Genomic DNA, 18529 nt, shown 5'->3' on the forward strand with positions numbered 1-18529 from the left:
TAAAGCGCAGCTTTGCAGTTCTCGAAATATATCCAGCTCCCGTCGGCAAACCCATCCAATGCGATCGGAAACTGAAAATCCCGGCCTGTGGTATCTGCTAATATTTTGCTGTGGTGCTGTTTAATACTAATTGTAAGACACTCTTATTATTGTCATCCGAGAACCTGGATCAGGCTGTGTCGGAATTTAATATATCAGTTCCTTAAATGGTAAAAGCCTGGTTTCTAAAACCGTGGATATTATCCGCCTCAGCTGTCCGTGCGACAGTGGTTCTCGTGTGGAAAGGCTGCAGTAATCTGCTTGGGTAAAATGAGCTTGTGAGGGCACCATGGTAGCACAGTGGTTAGCATTGGTGCTTTACAGAGCAAGGGTCCCAGGGTCGATTCCCCGCTGGGTCACTGTCTGTGCCGAGTCTGCACGTTCTCCCCGTGTCTGCGTGGGTTTCCTCCGGGTGCTCCGGTTTCCTCCCACAAGCCCCGAAAGACGTGCTGTTAGGTGAATTGGACATTCTGAATTCTCCCTCAGTGTACCCGAACAGGCGTCGGAATGTGACGACTCGGGGCTTTTCACAGGAACTTCATTGCAGTGTTAATGTAAGCCTACTTGTGACAATGAAGATTATTATTATAAGTGGCAATTGTGCCCATTGGAAGTGGAGGGTTTCTATCCTCGGCATCACAATACAAGCTATTCAGGCAAAACCTCCTAGAAAAACACAGTCCACAGTCCTGTTTCCTCAGTCTTAGCCAGAATTATATACAGCTGTCGTTTACGGAGGTGTTGCTTGGCACGTTGGGATTGGTTTTGCAGTCTCAGGAGGCTTTCTTGTGCTATTTTATATAAATATAAGTAAAATGAACCTTGTGTGTCAGGACCTGCCTCATGCTATCTGTGCCTTTTGAACACAGAAAAGGAGAGAGAAAAGGTTCATAAGTGAAATTATTGGAGCAAATTATTCAGAAATTTCTGACACTTTGAGGGACATAAATAAGACCGTTCTTCAGATAAATTTATATGTGCAGAAGTGGGAACCAATATTGAAGAGAAAGTCGACACATCTGACAATGACTTCGATGAATCAAAGTATCTCTTGATGAAGCTGGCATAAACAGGGTGGATGCAATACCAGTATCAACAGCGGAACAGGAGCAATACCAGTAAAACCAGCCGAGCAGAGGCAATACAGTCAAACCAGCAGAGCTGAACAGGAGCAATGCCAGCAAAACCAGCAGAGCTGAATAGGAGCAACAGCAGTAAAACCAGCAGAGCAGAGGCAATACCAGTCAAACCAGCAGAGCTGAATAAGAGCAATAGCAGTAAAACCAGCAGAGCAGAGGTAATACCAGTCAAACCAGCAGAGCTGAATAGGAGCAATAGCAGTAAAACCAGCAGAGCAGAGGCAATACCAGTCAAACCAGCAGAGCTGAATAGGAGCAATAGCAGTAAAACCAGCAGAGCAGAGGTAATACCAGTCAAACCAGCAGAGCTGAATAGGAGCAATGCCAGCAAAACCAGCAGAGCAGAGGCAATACCAGTCAAACCAGCAGAGCTGAATAGGAGCAATAGCAGTAAAACCAGCAGAGCAGAGGCAATACCAGTCAAACCAGCAGAGCTGAATAGGAGCAATAGCAGTAAAACCAGCAGAGCAGAGGTAATACCAGTCAAACCAGCAGAGCTGAATAGGAGCAATAGCAGTAAAACCAGCAGAGCAGAGGCAATACCAGTCAAACCAGCAGAGCTCAATAGGAGCAATACCAGTCAAACCAGCAGAGCTGAACAAGAGCAATGCCTGCAAAACCAGCAGAGCAGAGGCAATACCAGTCAAACCAGCAGAGCTGAACAGGAGCAATACCAGTCAAACCAGCAGAGGTGAACAGGAGCAATATAACTAAAATCAACAGACCAGAGGCAATACCAGTCAAACCAGCAGAGCAGAGGCAATAGCAGTCAAATCAGCAGAGCTAAACAGGAGCAATACCAATCAAACCGGCAGACGAGTAGCAATACCACTAAAACCAACAGAGGAGGATCAATACCAGTAAAACCAACAGAAAAGAGCAGGAGTAATACCAGTAAAACCAGCAGAACAGGGGCAATACCAGCAGAGCAGAGCAGGAGAAGCCAGTACAAACAGGAGAGCAGAGGAAATACCAGTAGAACCAGTAAATCAATCATATCTAAAAACGAACCCAGGGAAGATACTTGGCAGCTTTCTACTCCAGCGTGAATTGCAAGAGCTTTCCATAGCTTCTCCTAGCTAAACTCAGGGGCTGGTGTCATATTGAAAAATAGGAACTGCCAGTCACACACTGCAATTCCATTCATTTTTCCTGGGACAGATTAAACAGCAGAGAGAGTGGTTGGTGCCCAGTATGAGCAGAAAGTGCGTTCCTGCACTGACCCCAGGTGGCATTCATTTGCAATGCACGCTGATTCGGGTCCAAGCAGAATCAGAAATACTTGTAGTAACTTGGCTCCACCAGTTAGGTACAAACAATGAATGTTTATTTACACAACGTGCTGTGTACAGAGTGGCGCACTCACTGCCAGTCTGGCCCGGGGTCCAAATGAGCGAAAACTGTTCTGCTTGTCAATTCCCACGTTCTAACTTCTGATTGGACGAGGGGGTCACATAGCCCTTCAGAAGATCACCTAGTAAAGGGGCCAGCTACTACATCCCTTTGGCTTTGATCTTTGGGTCCTCACTGTCCAGGGGGATAGTGCCAGAAGACTGGAGAGTGGCGAGTGTTATTCCTCTGTTCAAGAAAGGGAATAGGAATGACCCTGGTAATTATAGGCCAGTTAGTCTTACTTCGGTGGTCGGTAAGTTAATGGAAAGGGTCCTGAGGGATAGGATTTATGACCATTTGGAAAGATGCAGCTTAATCCGGGATAGTCAACACGGATTTGTGAAGGGTAGGTCTTGCCTCACAAATTTGATTGAATTCTTTGAGGAGGCAACTAAGCGTGTAGATGAAGGTAGAGCAGTTGATGTCGTATACATGGATGTTAGTAAGGCGTTCGATAAGGTTCCCCATGGTCGGCTCATGAAGAAAGTAAGGAGGTGTGGGATAGAGGGAAATTTGGCCAATTGGATAAGTAACTGGCTATCACATAGAAGACAGAGGGTGGTGGTGGATGGAAAATCCACCAGTTACCAGCGGTGTACCACAGGGATCAGTGCTGGGTCCTCTGCTATTTGTGATTTTTATCAATGACTTGGAGGAGGGGGCTGAAGGGTGGGTCAGTAAATTTGCTGATAACACCAAGATTGGTGGAGTAGTGGATGAGGTGGAGGGCTGTTGTAGGCTGCAAAGAGACATTGATAGGATGCCGAGCTGGGCCGAGAAATGGCAGATGGCGTTTAACCCTGATAAGTGCGAGGTGATTCATTTTGGTAGAAAAAATTTGAATGCGGATTACAGGGTCAACGGCAGTGTTCTGAGGAATGTGGAGCAACAGAGAGATCTTGGGGTTCATGGCCACAGATCTCTGAAGGTTGCCACTCAAGTGGATAGAGCCGTGAAGAAGGCTTATAGTGTGTTAGCGTTTATTAATAGGGGGCTTGAGTTTAAGAGCCGCGGGGTTATGCTGCAACTATACATGACCCTGGTGAGACCACATTTGGAGTATTGTGTGCAGTTCTGGTCACCTCACTATGGGAGGGATGTGGAAGCATTGGAAAGGGTGCAAAGGAGATTTACCAGGATGCTGCCTGGTTTGCAGGATAGGTCTTATGAGGAAAGGTTGAGGGAACTAGGGCTTTTCTCTTTGGAGCGGAGGAGGATGAGAGGTGACTTAATAGAGGTTTATAAGATAATGATGGGGATAGATAGAGTGGACGTTCAGAGACTATTTCCTTGGGTGGATGTAGCTGTTACAAGGGGGCATAACTATAAGATTCAGGGTGGGAGATATAGGAGGGATGTCCGAGGTAGATTCTTTACTCAGAGAGTGATTAGGGTGTGGAATGGACTGCCTGCTGTGATAGTGGAGTCAGACACTTTAGGAACTTTCAAGAGGTTATTGGAAGGCACATGGAGCACACCAGAATGACAGGGAGTGGGATAGCTTGATCTTGGTTTCGGACAATGCTCGGCACAACATCGAGGACTGAAGGGCCTGTTCTGTGCTGTACTGTTCTATGTTCTATCCCTCCCACTCTAAGTTCCTTAATAAACAGAACGATAGTTAACTTATACAGTTCCCTGGCAAAGTGCCTCGAGAATTCATTACCATCATGATTTATTGCGGCACTGGTTGGGGTGGGGGGATGCTCTAGAGGGTGGTGTACTCTTTTAAAGTGGAAGACAACTTGGCTATCCGTGTCCTTGGCCAGTGTTCAAATGTATATTCATAAGCTGATAAGGTCAATGCCCAGCACTGAATTCTGGCCGATGCAATCAATAGATTGGCTTGTCCTTATTGAAAAGACCCAACAATGGCATGTGGTCCGTTACAACAATAAAATGTCTTCATTAGACATACTGGTGGAATTTTCTCACTCTGTACACAACAGACAGTCCTTTTTCTATCTGTGAATAACCTTTCTCAAGTTTCTGAAAGGGTTTTTGACAAGTATGCAATAGGCTTCTTAGGCCCATTATCCATCTGTGAGATAAAACTGCCCCAACGCCCAAGGGGAGGCGTCACACATCAGCACTAACTTCTTGGACGGGTCAAAATGTAGGCAAGATGAATGCAATATTTGCTTGAACGTATTAAATGTGTCTTTCTGTGGTGCTTTCCGGAGCCATCTCTGGTGTTCCTTCAGTAACACGTGTAAAAGGGGCCAATAATGTTGACAGATTTGGAAGGAAACACCTGTCATAATTAACCATCCGCACGAATGATTTAACCTCCGAGGTGCCTCTTTTACTGCCCTTACTTTGCCCTCCTTAGGCTGCCATCCCCGAGCATCCACATGATAACTGAGGTAAGCTACTTTGCTGGCCTGATAAGTGCATTTTTCCCTTTTTAAGCAAACTCCCGCCTCCTGAAATATTCTCAGTGCTTCTTTGAGATTGGCCAAATATTCATCTTCAGCTGCACCAGTAATTAATACGTCATCCAAACATACAACGGCACGCGGGAAGTCCTGTAATAAACTGTCCATGGTTCTTTGAAATATGATGCATGCTGATGAAACGTTGCAAGGCAAATGTGTCTACTGATATAATCCTTATGGGTGTTAATAGTCACGTATCCTCTGGAAGCATCATCCAACACCAACCGTTGATATGCATGAGTCATATCCAATTTATTATATGAATGTCCTCCAATCACTCTTGCATTTAAATCCTCCATCTTCGGGATAGAATATCTGTCCAGCTTTGCTGCTCGGTTCACTCCTAATTTACAGAAACCACAGATGCGATTGTCTTGGCTGGTTTAACAACAGGTACTATAGGGGTTGGGAAGGAAACATACAGTGAACAGGACTGGTTGGCTGCTATCCAGTTCTTCAAGGCACTTATAGCTCAGGCTCAACTTCCTCCAACAATGCATAGGGCACAGGTCTAGCCCTAAAAGAAATTGGGATGACTTCTGGGTCCACATGAATTTTTGCCTTTCATCCATTTATTTTTTTCCAGTTCATCCTGAAAAATGACCTGGATTGCTTCATGCAGGACCCCTTCCTTAATTCGGAAAATTCTCAACCAGTTGAGTTTAATTTCTTGGAGGTAGTCATGGCCCATTGGAGTTGGTCCTTGGCCAGATACCATGATTAATGGAAGTTGGGAAGATTGCTGGCCATAATTCACCCATGTTTCGGTTGTCCCTACTATCTTAATGGCCTCCCCTGTGCAGGTGGTCAATCTAACTGATGTGTGCTGAACCCTGTCTCAAAGAAAACTGCTACCCGACGACAGTAGTAGCCGCTCCTGTGCCAACTTCCATTCTTAATGATTTGCCATTGACCGGTAACACCGCTGCAATGGGGGCTACCTTACCCAGCTTCACATTATTCATTTGGAGAACGTTCAGATCACTCGTTGAAAAAGCTTCAACATTATGCACTGGTGCTGAACTCTTCATTTTATTGCTACTAGGCAGGTTCCGTTCCGCTTACTCTCGTATCTGTGCCTCAAATGACCCTCCTGGTGGCACGCTGAGAATTCTGTTTCTTTCAATCTGCATTTCTCTGGGGAATGGTTTCCCCCATATCGGTAACACTCTGCATTGATCCTTGGCTGTTGATTCGTTCCCTTGAATCTTCTCATTCTGCCAGCTTCTGTACTTCGTTCCTTCATGGGGCGTGGGTGTCGCAGGCTGGGCCAGCATTTATTGCCCATCCCTAATTGGCCTGGAGGGGGCAGTTAAATGTCAACCACATTGCTGTAGGACCTGGAGTCGCAAGTAGGCCAGACCAGGTAAGGACAGCAGATTTCCTTCCCTAAACCAGATGGGTTTTTTATGACAATCGACAATGGTTTTATGGTCATCAGGTTTTTATTGAATTCAAATTTCACCATCTGCAGTGTGCCCCCAGAGCATTTCCCTGGGTCTCTGGTTTACTAGGCCTGTGACAATACCACTACGTCACTGCTTCCCCTTGCTTCCCTGTTTAAACTGGTCTCTTTCCTTTTGGCAGCACTGCCACCTGTAGCTTCCTGCCCTAACTGGTGGACGGCACCATTCTGCCCACTCTGACATCCCTGGGTGCCCATCGCAGCGCTCTTCATTGCTATCGCTATTTTCAACACTTTTTCAAAATTATTCACGGTTTCTGCCAGCAACCTCTTCTGTATGGTCTCATCCTCCAATCGAGCCCTTAGCATATCATCTAGTGATGTCCCGAAGCCACAGTGTTCTGCAATTTACCTAAGCTTTGCTATCCAAGTTGCAATGGTCTCGCCTGGGGCTCTCCCTGTGGAATTGAATTTGAATTCATGGAGTGCTTTGGGTGCTAGCGCACATTTAGTAAATTCATGATCTCTATAAATGAGCTTGCATCATGCGCGTTTGGGGATATGAGACAATAAATCAAATTATAAGTTTGGGTCCCGCATGCACTTAACACTATCGCCTTCTTCTTCCCCTTCTCCTCAATTCCGTGTGCTCTGAAGAAAAATTCTAATTGCTCAACATACCGCAACCAACCTTCAGCAGGCGCAGCGAAGGGATAAGCTCTACCAAAGATAGGTATGTCTGCAGAAGTCTTCTATGTTGCAAGCTTGACTTCGACTGAACCAGGTTCTAAACTGATGATCCTGCAAGCACATTTGCTTCTTTCTTTGACCTCATCGCCAAATGTAGTAACCTGGCTCCACCAGTTAGTTACAAAGAAAGGAGGCAGCTACTACAATATTTCAGAATAATATATAGCATTTAGTAACAACTGACAATGTTTTGATCCCCATAGAGAGTGATAGCTTTGACCAACAGATTTGAATTCCCAGTGGCCAATTTAAGTGAGTTGCATGGCATTATTTCAAGTTTTAAGACTCTGACTATAACAAGAAAATTGAAAACAGCATCAACTAAGCATTATTTAGTCGGCATCTAATACTCTAAGCTTAAGAAACGATAAGCCTTATCAATGTCTTAACACGACTATTAACCCCACATCGGCGGCACAGTGGTTAGCACTGCTGCCTCACAGCGCCAGGGACCTGGGTTCAGTTCCGGCCTCGGGTGACTGTGTGGAATTTACATGCTCTCCCTGTGTCTGCATGTGTTTCCTCCGGATGCTCCAGTTTCTTCCCACAGTCGAAAGATGTGCAGGTTAGTTGGATTGGCCACGTTAAATTGCCCCTTAGGTTAGGTGCGGTTACTGGGTTATGAGGACAGGGTGGGGGCATGGGCTTAGTAGGGTGTTCTTTCAGAGGGTCAGTGCAGATTTGATGGGCTGAATGGCCTCCTTCACTGTGGCGATTCTATGAAATCACATACATATACTTTACAACTTCCCAAAGAACTCCAGTCTTTATTGGAAACAGTCCAAGCTCACTCACAGCTTACAGTGGGTCTACTTGTCCCCATTTCACTGAGCTGTAATGTTAGGTGGCAATTGAAAAGTGCTTCTCTCAGGTTTCGGAGAATTCCCAAATCAACTACCAGCAGTCGGCCCACTCCAGAAATTCCTTTTCCCAGTCATGCCAGGGTGAAACGTCCAGAGTCTTTACACTGCCACAGGCTGTATCTCTTCACCCTGAATCTGGCCACCGTCTCGCATTCTGTCTGGTAGTTCACAGAGGACCAGCTGACCACACCAGCTCAAGCCTTTTGGTTCTGCAATGCCTCTCTCTCCCTCTCTTTCTAAAGTCTGTTCACAGTCAGCTCAGCTGCTCCTCTCTCTGGTTTCAGGTGTGAGAACCTCCAGCTTCATATCCTCTGTGACTGCGACAAAGGTAAACATTCCCTCCTCGCCCTTCTTGGCCTGTCTGCAGGCCTTGGCACGGTTGACGAAAGCATCCTCTCCAATTCCTTTCTACTGCTACCCAGTTGGCTTGTACTGCTCTTACCTGGCTCCACTTTTGTCTTAACAATTGAAGCCAGAGAATTATTTGCAATGGCTTCTCTTCCTGCTCCCACACCGTTACCTCTGGTCTCCTCAAGGATCGATCCTTGGCCCCTCCTACTTCTGACCTTTCCACCCCTTGGCAATACCATCCACAACAGTGTTAGTTTTCACATGTACCCTAGCGACTCGCCACCATCACTCTTGACTCCTTGACTGTTGCTAAATTATCAGACTGCTTATCGTCTGGATGATCAGAACGTTTCTCCAATTCAATATCGTCAGGCCATTGTTTTTTTGGTCCCCTGCCCAAACTCTTTTCCCCTAGCTACTGATCCCATTCCTCTCCCTGGCAACAGCCTGAGATTAAGCCAGTCTGTTCGCAACCTTGGTGATCCCCGAGATGAGCTTCTGAACTCATAATTGTGCCATCAACATGGCCGCCTAACGCCATCCATGTATTACCAGACATCGCCCCCATCTCAGCTCATCTGCTGCTGAAACCCTCATCTGTGCCTTTGTTACCTCAAGACTTAACTATTTCAATGCCCTCCTGGCTGCTGTCCCATATTCTACCTTCTCTAAACTTGAGGTCATTTAAAATTCTGCCGCCCAGATCTTAAATTGCACCAAATCCCGTTTCCCTTTTGCCCCTGTGCTCTTTCATTGATTCCCATTGTAGCAACTTGGTAAAAAATTGCAGCATGCTGCTGTGCAGAGGGACCTGGGTGTCCTTGTGCATGAATCGCAAAAAGTTGGTTTGCAGATGCTGCAAGTAATTAAGAAGGCAAATGGAATTATGCCCTTCATTGCTGGAGGGATGGAGTTTAAAAACAAGGATATTATGTTGCAGCTGTATCGGGTGCTGGTGAGGCCACACCTGGAGTACTGTGTACAGTTTTAGAACATAGAACATAGAACATAGAACAATACAGCGCAGTACAGGCCCTTCGGCCCACGATGTTGCACCGAAACAAAAGCCATCTAACCTACACTATGCCATTATCATCCATATGTTTATCCAATAAACTTTTAAATGCCCTCAATGTTGGCGAGTTCACTACTGTAGCAGGTAGGGCATTCCACGGCCTCACTACTCTTTGCGTAAAGAACCTACCTCTGACCTCTGTCCTATATCTATTACCCCTCAGTTTAAAGTTATGTCCCCTCGTGCCAGCCATTTCCATCCGCGGGAGAAGGCTCTCACTGTCCACCCTATCCAACCCACTAATCATTTTGTATGCCTCTATTAAGTCGCCTCTTAACCTTCTTCTCTCCAACGAAAACAACCTCAAGTCCATCAGCCTTTCCTCATAAGATTTTCCCTCCATACCAGGCAACATCCTGGTAAATCTCCTCTGCACCCGCTCCAAAGCCTCCACGTCCTTCCTATAATGCGGTGACCAGAACTGTACGCAATACTCCAAATGCGGCCGTACCAGAGTTCTGTACAGCTGCAACATGACCTCCTGACTCCGGAACTCAATCCCTCTACCAATAAAGGCCAACACTCCATAGGCCTTCTTCACCACCCTATCAACCTGGGTGGCAACTTTCAGGGATCTATGTACATGGACACCTAGATCCCTCTGCTCATCCACACTTTCAAGAACTTTTCCATTAGCCAAATATTCCACATTCCTGTTATTCCTTCCAAAGTGAATCACCTCACACTTCTCTACATTAAACTCCATTTGCCACCTCTCAGCCCAGCTCTGCAGCTTATCTATATCCCTCTGTAACCTGCTACTTCCTTCCACACTATCGACAACACCACCGACTTTAGTATCGTCTGCAAATTTACTCACCCACCCTTCTGCGCCTTCCTCTAGGTCATTGATAAAAATGACAAACAGCAACGGCCCCAGAACAGATCCTTGTGGTACTCCACTAGTGACTGAACTCCATTCTGAACATTTCCCATCAACCACCACCCTCTGTCTTCTTTCAGCTAGCCAATTTCTGATCCACATCTCTAAATCACCCTCAATCCCCAGCCTCCGTATTTTCTGCAATAGCCTACCGTGGGGAACCTTATCAAACGCTTTGCTGAAATCCATATACACCACATCAACTGCTCTACCCTCGTCTACCTGTTCAGTCACCTTCTCAAAGAACTCGATAAGGTTTGTGAGGCATGACCTACCCTTCACAAAGCCATGCTGACTATCCCTGATCATATTATTCCTATCTAGATGATTATAAATCTTGTCTCTTATAATCCCCTCCAAGACTTTACCCACTACAGACGTGAGGCTCACCGGTCTATAGTTGCCGGGGTTGTCTCTGCTCCCCTTTTTGAACAAAGGGACCACATTTGCTATCCTCCAGTCCTCTGGCACTATTCCTGTAGCCAATGATGACATAAAAATCAAAGCCAATGGTCCAGCAATCTCTTCCCTGGCCTCCCAGAGAATCCTAGGATAAATCCCATCTGGTCCCGGGGACTTATCTATTTTCAGCCTGTCCAGAATTGCCAACACCTCTTCCCTACATACCTCAATGCCATCCAATCTATTTACCTGGAGCTCAGCATTCTCCTCCACAACATTATCTTTTTCCTGAGTGAATACTGACGAAAAATATTCATTTAGTATCTCGCCTATCTCTTCAGACTCTACACACAACTTCCCATCCCTGTCCTTGACTGGTCCTACTCTTTCCCTAGTCATTCGCTTATTCCTGACATACCTATAGAAAGCTTTTGGGTTTTCCTTGATCCTTCCTGCCAAATACTTCTCATGTCCCCTCCTTGCTCGTCTTAGCTCTCTCTTTAGATCCTTCCTCGCTACCTTGTAACTATCCATCGCCCCAACTGAAACTTCACACCTCATCTTCACATAGGCCTCCTTCTTCCTCTTAACAAGAGATTCCACTTCTTTGGTAAACCACGGTTCCCTCGCTCGGCACCTTCCTCCCTGCCTGACCGGTACATACTTATCAAGAACACGCAGTAGCTGATCCTTGAACAAGCTCCACTTATCCAGTGTGTCCAAAACTTGCAGCCTACTTCTCCACCTTATCCCCCCCAAGTCACGTCTAATGGCATCATAATTTCCCTTCCCCCAGCTATAACTCTTGCCCTGCGGTGTATACTTATCCCTTTCCATCCTTAACGTAAATGTCACCGAATTGTGGTCACTGTCCCCAAAGTGCTCACCTACGTCCAAATCCAACACCTGGCCTGGTTCATTACCCAAAACCAAATCCAATGTGGCCTCGCCTCTTGTTGGCCTGTCAACAAACTGTGTCAGGAAACCCTCCTGCACACACTGTACAAAAAACGACCCATCTAATGTACTCGAACTATATCTTTTCCAGTCAATATTTGGAAAGTTAAAGTCTCCCATAATAACTACCCTGTTACTTTCGCTCTTATCCAGGATCATCCTCGCCATCCTTTCCTCTACATCCCTAGAACTATTTGGAGGCCTATAGAAGACTCCCAACAGTGTGACCACTCCTTTCATGTTTCTAACCTCAGCCCATACTACCTCGGAAGATGAGTCCCCATCTAGCATCCTCTCCGCCACCGTAATACTGCTCTTGACTAGCAGCGCCACACCTCCCCCTCTTTTGCCTCCTTCTCTGAGCTTACTAAAACACCTAAACCCCGGAACCTGCAACATCCATTCCTGTCCCTGCTCTATCCATGTCTCCGAAATGGCCACAACATCGAAGTCCCAGGTACCAACCCATGCTGCCAGTTCCCCTACCTTATTTCGTATACTCCTGGCATTGAAGTAGACACACTTCAAACCACCTACCTGAACACTGGCCCCCTCCTGCGACGTCAAATCTGAGCTCCTGACCTCTATACTCTCATTCTCCCTTACCCTAAAACTACAATCCAGGTTCCCATGCCCCTGCTGCATTAGTTTAAACCCCCCCAAAGAGCACTAACAAATCTCCCCCCCAGGATATTTGTGCCCCGCAGGTTCAGATGTAGACCATCCTGTCTGTAGAGGTCCCACCTTCCCCAGAAAGAGCCACAGTTATCCAGAAATCTGAATCCCTCCCGCCTGCACCATCCCTGTAGCCACATGTTTAATTGCTCTCTCTCCCTATTCCTCATCTCACTATCACGTGGCACGGGCAACAACCCAGAGATAACAACTCTGTTTGTTCTAGTTCTGAGCTTCCATCCTAGCTCCCTGAAAGCCTGCCTGACATCCTTATCCCCTTTCCTACCTATGTCGTTAGTGCCAGTGTGGACCACGACTTGGGGCTGCTCCCCCTCCCCCTTAAGGACCCGGAAAACACGATCCGAGACATCACGTACCCTTGCACCTGGGAGGCAACATACCAAACGTGAGTCTCTCACACTCCCACAAAATCTCCTATCTGTGCCCCTGACTATCGAGTCCCCAATTACTAATGCTCTGCTCCTCTCCCCCCTTCCCTTCTGAGCAACAGGGACAGACTCCGTGCCAGAGGCCCGTACCCCATGGCTTACCCCTGGTAAGTCGTCCCCCCCACAAGTATCCAAAGCGGTATACTTGTTTCTCAGGGGAACGACCGCAGGGGATCCCTGCACTGACTGTTTTTTCCCAGTCCCTCTTACAGTTATCCATCTATCTCCAATCTTTGGTGTAACTAATTCCCTGAAGCTGCTATCTATGACCCCCTCTGCCTCCCGAATGATCCGAAGTTCTTCCAACTCCAGCTCCAGTTCCCGAACTCGGTCTTGGAGGAGCTGGAGATGGCAGCACTTCCTGCAGGTAAAATCAGCAGGGACACTAACGGCATCCCTCACCTCAAACATCCTGCAGGAGGAACATTGCACTCCCTTCCCTGCCATCCCTCTAACTTTCTACCAAGATCTGGCTAACAACTAAATTACATTTTTTATATAAAAAAAAATATTAATAACAATAATAAAATATGGTACTTACCTCACACCAATGGGTTTTATTATTAGGTTAGAGGAGGAGGGCGGGTGGGAGACACTACACGTGTAGTGTCTCGGGTTTCCTCTCCACCAGAATTTATTGGTGAGGGTCTTCCCAGAAGTCCGCGGGCCGACTTCCTGTTCCCACCTTAAACACTAAAATTTTTTTTTTTTTAAATTTAAAAGAGAGACTTACCTCCCAGAAATCACTTCCGCACTGCCCCCGCTGAAATGGACTAGCCTGCTCCGCTCCTGCTGAAATCGACTTGGCCTGCAAGGTAAGTAAGTTGTTAATCAGTACTTACCTCACCCAGGCTGTGACCTTTTAAACGGTCCCCTCTGCCTCGTAGCTCCCGCGCTTTTTCAAATTCCCGCGCTGTTTCTAAGGTCCCAGCTCTCACTCCCGAACTAAACAGCTGACCTGCAAGGTAAGTAAGTTAATCAGTACTTACCTCAGCCCAGGCAGCGACCTTTTAAACGGTCCCCTCTGCCTCGCAGCTCCCGCGCTTTTTCAAATTCCCGCGCTGTTTCTAAGGTCCCAGCTCTCACTCCCGAACTAAACAGCTGACCTGCAAGGTAAGTAAGTTAATCAGTACCTACCTCACCCAGGCAGCGACCTTTTAAACGGTCCCCTCTGCCTCGCAGCTCCCGCGCTGTTTCTAAGGTCCCAGCTCTCACTCCCGAACTAAACAGCTGACCTGCAAGGTAAGTAAGTTAATCAGTCTCCTTACTTGAGAAAAGATGTACTGGCACTGGAGGGTGTGCAGAGAAGATTCACAAGGTTAATTCCAGAGTTGAGAGGATTAGTTTATGAGGAGAGACTAAATAGACCAGGACTATACTCAATGGAATTTAGAGGAATGAGGGGGAATATTATGAAAAATATATAAAATTATGAAAGGAATAGATAGGATAAAAGCAGGGAGGTGGTTTCCACTTGCAGGTGAAAGAGGAACTAGGGGGGATAGCCTCAAAATACGGGAGAGCAGATTTAGGACTGAGTTGAGGAGGTATCTCTTCACCCAGAGAGTCGTGAATCTGTGGAATTCCCTGCCCAGTGAAGCAGTTGAGGTACCTCGGTAAATGTTTTTAAGGCAAAGGTAGATAGATTTTTGAACAGTAAAGGAATAAATGGTGAGCGGGTGGGTAAGTGGAGCTGAGTCCACAAAAAGATCAGCCATGATCTCATTGAATGGAGGAGCAGGCTCAAAGGGCCAGATGGCCTACTCCTGCTCCTAGTTCTTACGTTCTTGTTGATTTTAAAATTCTAATTCTTGTTTTCAAATCCTTCCTTGAGCTTGCCCCTCCATATTTTTGCAATCTCTTCCAGCTCTGCAGCTTCCTGAGATAACCCTGCTCTAAAACTGGCCTTTTGTGCATGGCCAATTGTAATCACTCTGTCATTGGTGCATGTGCCTTCAGCTGCCTTGGCTATAAACTCTCTCCTCTTCCCTCCCTCCTCTTCCTCTCTACCTCACTACCCTCCTTTAGGACCATCCTTCAAACCCACCTCACTGACCAAGCTTTGATCTTATATCTCCTCACCTGACCCGGTGACATATTTTGTTTTGCAATGTTTCTGGGAAGCACCTTGGGGGTGTTTGATTGTATGAAAGGAGCTCCAACAGTGTAAATTTCTATTGTTGACAACGCCGTCAAATATTTTCCAGGTTATATTCTTGCCAGCAGACCAAATTAAAACATCGAATAAGAAGATGCTGGAAAATGAAGAGGGAAAAAGACAATAATCTCCTAAATTACAATTTAAAATGTATTCTAAATTGCAAAGTTGCAATAGGGCAAAGTATCGAAAATGTGTTTTCCTTGAATGCAAAATAATCTCCTCCCGCTTAATCGTTTAACAACAGCTTCCCACACAACGTGCCTCTTCCTCTGGCTCATTATCCAGCCAGCGGTCTTCCTGTCTGCCGCTGACTTGTTCTCATTGTGCCATGAACTGTAATATTTAAGAAATAATGTTGGTAGAGCTAAAAAAAAAAACTTTCATCTGGGAGTGAGCCGATTGCAGCATCATTATTTTCTATGGAGAGTAAAGATGCTCTAATTAAAGAATATTTATCATACAGCGATTTCCAATGAATCCTGTACTCAAGCTGGCAATATATAAGTGCCCTCTAGTGGTCTACAGGGGTCCTGCCAGGTATAACACAACGCGTTTGTTGTAGAGAATCGCAATTATTGTACCAGCGGCCTTGGATTTCCGATTCCCACTTCACTGAAATACCAGATAATGGTGTTTGTTGACCCACCTCATTTTTATTCTAATCATCCTGTCAGAAACCATTAGAACGAGCTTGTTCATTCATGGTGCATCTGATTCCATGAGCCAAACGGGCAGCGTGGTAGCACAGTGGTTAGTGTCATGATATTCCGGTGAACATCACAGCACATACACACACACATAATGATGGACAGATCAACGGACCAATCAACACACACAACACGACAGCCAATCACGGACAAGGGCATACACAGTACAAAGCAGGGAACACGACACTTCCTGGGCACTCGAGCAGGCGAGAGCTCAGGGCACAGACCTCATTGCCAGCCACTCAGAGGTTCACCATGTGCTGAGTTTACTATGTTTATAGTTCAATGAAATAAAACTGCGTTGTACCATACGCAACCGTGTTGGTTCGTCTGTGTGTCAGAGTACCCAACACTTCATGATACCAGGAGTGAATTGACACCTACCCACAAATCTGCCATCCTGCGTCATGGACACCATCAACACACCGCAGCCGCTGCAAGCCGCTGGGAAGCTCGGCGTTAATTGGAAGCTGTTCAAGCAGGGCTTCCAGCTCTTTCTGGAAGTCAACGAAAGAGGGAGCGCCTCGGACACCAGAAAGATCGCCATCCTCCTCACCACCGCAGGGCAGCATGCCATCCATATCTACAACTCCCTGGTGTTCGTGGAAGGCGAGGACAAATCCAAATACGAGACGGTCCTTCTCAAGCTCGACCAACACTTCAACTTCGAGGTCAACGAAAGCTTCGAGAGATATGTCTTCCAGCAGCGCCTGCAAGGTAAGGATGAGCCCTTTCAGCCATTCCTTACCCATCTCCACATCCTCGCGCAGTCCTGCGGTTATGACACCACCTCAGACTCCATGATTTGGGACCAGATCGTTTTTGGGGTCGCCTCGGGACAAGAGCATACACAGTACAAAGCAGGGAACGCGACAATTCCTGGGCACTCGAGCAGGAGAGAGCTCAGGGCACAGACCTCATTGCCAGCCACTCAGAGGTTCACCATGTGCTGAATACCAGAGTTTACTATGTTTATAGTTCAATGAAATAAAACTGCGTTGTACCATACGCAACCGTGTTGGTTCGTCTGTGTGTCAGAGTACCCAACACTTCAGTTAGCACTGTTGCTTCACAGTGCCAGGGTCCCAGGTTCGATTCCCGGCGTGGGTCACTGACTGTACGGAGTCTGCATGTTCTCCCAGTGTCTGCGTGGGTTTCCTCCGGGTGCTCCGGTTTCCTCCCACAAGCCCCGAAAGACCTGCTTGTTAGGTGAATTGGACATTCTGAATTATCCCACAGAGTATCTGAACAGGCGCCGGAATGTGGCAACGAGGGGATTTTCACAGTAACTTCATTGCAGTGTTAATGTAAGCCTACTTGTGACAGTAAAGATTATTATTAAATGGAACATTATGGGCGGGATTTACTGCTGTTCACGCTGGCGGGAAATTCTGGTTCCATGCCGGTGCTCGGGATTCCCGGCGATGAGGGGTGTTGTCACCGGGAAATCCCGTAATCCCATTGGCAGGTCGCCTCCGATACTGAAAGACACACGGCGGGGTGGTGGGAAAATCGCGCCCTTGGTTAGTCGCTGATAATTCTGTCAGTCATCCTGCAGCTTCATTCCTCAACATCTTCCAAAAGGTTTTAAACTTTGTATAAGGTTTTAGGAGACTAGCTTAACTTGACTTCAAAAGGGAGGCACTGTCCCTCGCCTAGGACATCCTTCAACATTTGAGATGATCTTATTGTAATTTTTGTACCTGGCTTCAGTACAGAAAGCTATCATTGACTTATATGTACATTTCCTTCCCACCTACCCTCGCTCCAACACACCCATCTCCAAACTGAACAACCAGACTTCAGTAACTTGAGGAAGCCAGCAGTAAGAGAACAGAGGTTTGTTTAACTATATTCAATATTCGACCGAGCTGGATCATAGTACATGAGGAGCTGTGTGGATAACAGACGCTTTTTCACTCCGGAAAATACTTTGTCCTGTGAAGCACTCCAGAACCATTCCTGGTCCTTCCTCAATAATACGTGGAGTGGAGCTGATAAAATGGCCAGCTTTGCAATAAACTTCCCACAGTAGTTAACCAGGCCCAGGAACGACCAGAGCTCAGTGACTTTCTTTGGGGTCGGAGCCCCTTTTGTAGCCCAAACGTTATCTTCCACCGGCTGTAAACCATTCCTGTCCACCCTGTAACCTCAATAGGTCACCACTCTAGCGCGGAATACACACTTGCTCTTCCGGCCCCGACAGATGGCCATTTTTGACAGGCCCAGCAAGATAATCCCCATTACCCACTGGAAAATTGTCAGGGCTGATGAAACCCCAAACGGAAGGCAGATGTATTCAAATAACATCAGGGGCGACCTGATAGAGGTCTACAAAATTATGAGGGGCATAGACAGAGTGGATAGTCAGAGGCTTTTTACGCAGTTTTTTACGCAGAGGGTAGTGGGTGCCTGGAACTCGCTACCGGAGGAGGTGGTGGAAGCAGGGACGATAGTGACATTTAAGGCGCATCTTGACAAATACATGAATAGGATGGGAATAGAGGGATACGGACGCAGGAAGTGTAGAAGATTGTAGTTTAGTCGGGCAGCATGGTCGGCACGGGCTTGGAGGGCCGAAGGGCCTGTTCCTGTGCTGTACATTTCTTTGTTCTTTGTTCTTTGTTCTAACCACCGAGGGTGTTAATGATCACAAATTTCCTGGACTTCGGATCGAGCACCACCTGTAAATAAACGTGGCTCATGTCAAGCTTCGTGAAGAAACATCCTCAATCAGTTTTGTGCACAAATGCTCCACTTTAGACATCGAGTACCAGTCCAGGGGTGAAGCCCTGTTCACTGCGAGCTTAAAATCTTCACAGAGTCAGACAGATGTGTCGGGT

At 46.7% G+C, this 18529-nt stretch overlaps 1 protein-coding gene and 1 long non-coding RNA gene across 2 annotated transcripts in view; one reads left to right on the forward strand and one right to left on the reverse strand.

Annotated features, from left to right (window-relative positions):
• LOC140428728 (uncharacterized) overlaps window positions 1-13621 on the reverse strand; it is a 67176-nt gene extending 53555 nt beyond the window's left edge. Inside the window, exon 1 of the long non-coding RNA XR_011948840.1 lies at window positions 13552-13621. This is a non-coding gene — a long non-coding RNA (uncharacterized lncRNA). The remainder of the gene's footprint in view (window positions 1-13551) is intronic.
• Window positions 13622-13965: 344 nt separating this feature from the next.
• LOC140428729 (claudin-14-like) overlaps window positions 13966-18529 on the forward strand; it is a 58046-nt gene continuing 53482 nt past the window's right edge. The window contains exon 1 of the mRNA XM_072515448.1: window positions 13966-14060. The gene's annotated coding sequence lies outside the window, so the exon portion shown is untranslated. The remainder of the gene's footprint in view (window positions 14061-18529) is intronic.

The sequence above is a fragment of the Scyliorhinus torazame genome, chromosome 8 (genome assembly GCF_047496885.1).
Source record: "Scyliorhinus torazame isolate Kashiwa2021f chromosome 8, sScyTor2.1, whole genome shotgun sequence".
Lineage (NCBI taxonomy): Eukaryota > Metazoa > Chordata > Chondrichthyes > Carcharhiniformes > Scyliorhinidae > Scyliorhinus > Scyliorhinus torazame.